We start from the raw sequence: 3,484 nt of genomic DNA on the forward strand, positions 1-3,484 counted from the left end.
TGATTAAAGCTGCCATCAGGCACATCAGGAGGTTTTYCCCTCTCCCTCCTCAGAACCTCTTGGTCTGTTTTGTGTCCTATGGTTGGATTTTGTTAGGGTTGTTTTGGGTTTCGCTAACTTTTGGTTATTTATGGGGTTTTACATTAATCTATTCTGGTTTCTCATTTTTTCAGGTTTGATTTCTTTCATATAATAAAATCATTTTTCTCAAAGTCAGAAAATCCTTGTGTGGTTTCCTGTAATGTTACCCCAACAGACGAGCCCAGTGGACGTAACTCTACATTTAGATAGAACAAAATCTTATTAGCAGAAGACTCAGTTATCGCTCCTAACATTCAGACAGTTTGTAATCTGTAAACACAATAAAACAGGTTTAATATCTATGGAGAGAAAACACTTCATATGACGATCCCCCCCCCAAAATATTGCTGTCTGTTGCATTTATGCTTCACTAATATTGTTCAAATGAAGGCTGAGAACTAGTTTGTATAGAGCTACCTTCGATTAATATCAACTGGAATGATTTTTTTGTCATGTAGTTTTTGTTTTCTTCTAATCATAAAAAGAACTTTGAACTGCCTTGTTGCTAAAAACGTGCTGTATCAATAAACTTCTTTAAACAAGCACATATATTGTGTTGAAGTTACTTGCAAGTTAGTTTTTTCTCTTATTTCAAGTGTGCAGAAAATTCTGCAATAGAACCTAGAATATTTTGATGTTTTGCAGTGCAAAACATCATAAAGCCACCAGAGGGCAGCGGCCACATTACTTTATTATTTTTAAGCGTATTCTTATGACACAGGGGAGGAAAATAAATGTTAACCTCTTACACCCTAAGGGGTATAAATAAATTTCCGCCTGACAAAAACACACAAAAGTAAATCACTTATAGCCTCACAGCTATTAGATTTAATAAGAAACTTTTKGTAYCTCTGTAAAGGTAAGATGTCATAGAATGGTTTTCTGGTGTCAGCACCATTGTAGCTTTGACCCTGCCTGAAATATTAGGGACAAAATATAAAATATTTTGCATTTTTTTNGTGACACCTGGATGTGGTCAGATGGAAACAGTTTCTCCTTCAGACACTGGAATCTACAGTTTGACAATCAGAGAATCAACAGTGGTCAATGTGCCGTGACTGTGTTTGATGATGGAGGCAGATGGAAGAATGAGAACTGTGATGAAAGAAAACCCTTCATCTGTTATGATGGTGAGATTTTAATTGGAAAATGTCTTAAATATAAACAAGATTAATTTATATGTTGCAGATATCTGAGGCTGAAGGTGTTCTATATGAGATTTTTGTGAATAAGGAAATAACTTCAACATCATCAAAAAGCTTGGAAAAAATAAAAGCATTTTTTTTACTATGATTTGGCAAATAGATTATACCTCTACATTAGCATACATTTGGAAATTTGCTGACACTGTGATTTTTGTGATGAAACATGGCACACTAAATTTATCTATGTGCTTAAATGTCTGTTCAAATCATCAACACATAAGCAATGTCTTGCTATTAAACTAGTTATTTCATGTTTGTGACATGAAACAGATCAAGTGATCCTGGTCAAAGAAAATATGAACTGGTCAAAAGCCTTAAACCACTGCAGAACTCACCACCATGACCTGGTCACCATCACCAACATGGATGATCAGAGATGGATCCAGGAGAAAGTCAAGAAKGCATCGACWGATTATGTCTGGATGGGTTTGCGCTTCAATTGTACTCTGAATTTCTGGATCTGGGTCTGTCCCGGGATGACCACCTTTAACATCTCAGATGGAGCGACGGATGACTGTAACATATCTGGCTGTATGGATGTCAGAGGACAACATAGATGGTTTGATAAAAATGCTTCAGAGGAGTTTAATTTTATCTGTAAGGTTTAAATCTCACTAAATGCTTTTACAAGATTTTTATTCACATACTTTGTGTTTCTTGTTTTTAAATTACTGACAGTAAAGTGTATTGTAGTTCTGGTAATAACCATATTTTTATATTATATTGACCCAAATGATCACATAGTTTGGTGGAAACTTTACACTTAAAGTACTCTAAACAATTTGCTGTGAAGGTTTACAGTGAAAATTATAATCATGTTTTGGAGACTTTTAGTGAAAAGATGTACATGTGCATTTTTCTGTAACACTCTGTTCTATAATTTATCATAGCAGGAGTGGGATCAGTTTTCAATTTATGTCAGGAAATGGTAGAAGGTACGGCCATACATCTGTGAGTTTAACATTGGTAAAAAAGTCATTCTTGCAGAACTTCCTTTACACTCTGGCCAACCGAGATTATGTCATAAGTAATTTGTTGTTATTTTTATTATAGGTGTGGGCATTTCTAATTTGTTTTGTACAGAGTTTATGCTTTAATGTACTTCCTTTCAATTTTAGTTGATTTTTTTTTTTTTTACATTTTCTGATGCTCATGTAAACATAGTCCCAAGTTCACTATGGAAAACAGAGTGGTGGAATAGAAATCAAGTAAGAATGAGCTGGAAATGGGTGTGGTGTTTTGCTGTTCATCAGCTATTGGAATAAATAGTATGATGGTAGTAAAGTTTTGAGAAAATATTTTAAACTCACCCTGAGTGACTGCACAGTTACAGATTTAATTTATGAATCAACAAATTTTCCAAATGTTATAATCATTTTCCACTGGCTATTGTCTTAAACTGAGCTCTCATATCGTTCTATAAAGTTACTTGTAAGTTTTGTCTTATTTCAAGTATGCTGAAAAYTTTGCACTAGAAACTAGACCAAAAATACTTTGTAAGATTTACTGTTTTTGCAGTGCAAAATAAACACAGGCAACCTCTATTTGTTGTGATTTTATCAGCAAAAAAACTCCAATGGGTAAAACATTTCTATAAGATGTTTGAAGTGAAAAGACTGAAATAAAATAATGAGTCACTAAATAAGAATKAAGAGGGAAAACTGACATCTTCTGGATGTTCAATAAATTTTTTTTCTGTTTTTCTGAATCATTTCATCACTTCAGTTGTTCTTGTAACGYTATTCCACATAAAGCCACCAGAGGGCAGCGGTCAGATTAGTTTTTTAGTCAAGTGTATTTTTATGACACAAGAGAGGAAAATACATTTTAATATTGAAATGTTAACACAGATGTCTCTCAACTCGGTCCTGTACTGCAGCATCAAATGTCTAAAGGACAATAATAAGTTACTATTATTTTTTTATTATCATTTGTCTTTATTGTGATTGTACAGAAGCACATCAAGACATCTTTTCAGTAGTCAATTTACTGCGTAAACCTGGATTTGATCACTAAGTCAATTTTATTGCACATGTGCCTACATGTGCAGTCGTATGTTGACAAACATTTTTATGTTACCAAATTCCCTAAGCAACAAAATGTACTAACATAATTCTCTACAGCAACTTGACTACTACTTGACTAGTCAAGTACTTTAGGTACGGCATCTACCTAAAAAATATCTACAGATAAAGAAA

This window comes from Poecilia reticulata, linkage group LG18, assembly GCF_000633615.1.
Source record: "Poecilia reticulata strain Guanapo linkage group LG18, Guppy_female_1.0+MT, whole genome shotgun sequence".
In the NCBI taxonomy this organism is placed as follows: Eukaryota; Metazoa; Chordata; class Actinopteri; order Cyprinodontiformes; family Poeciliidae; genus Poecilia; species Poecilia reticulata.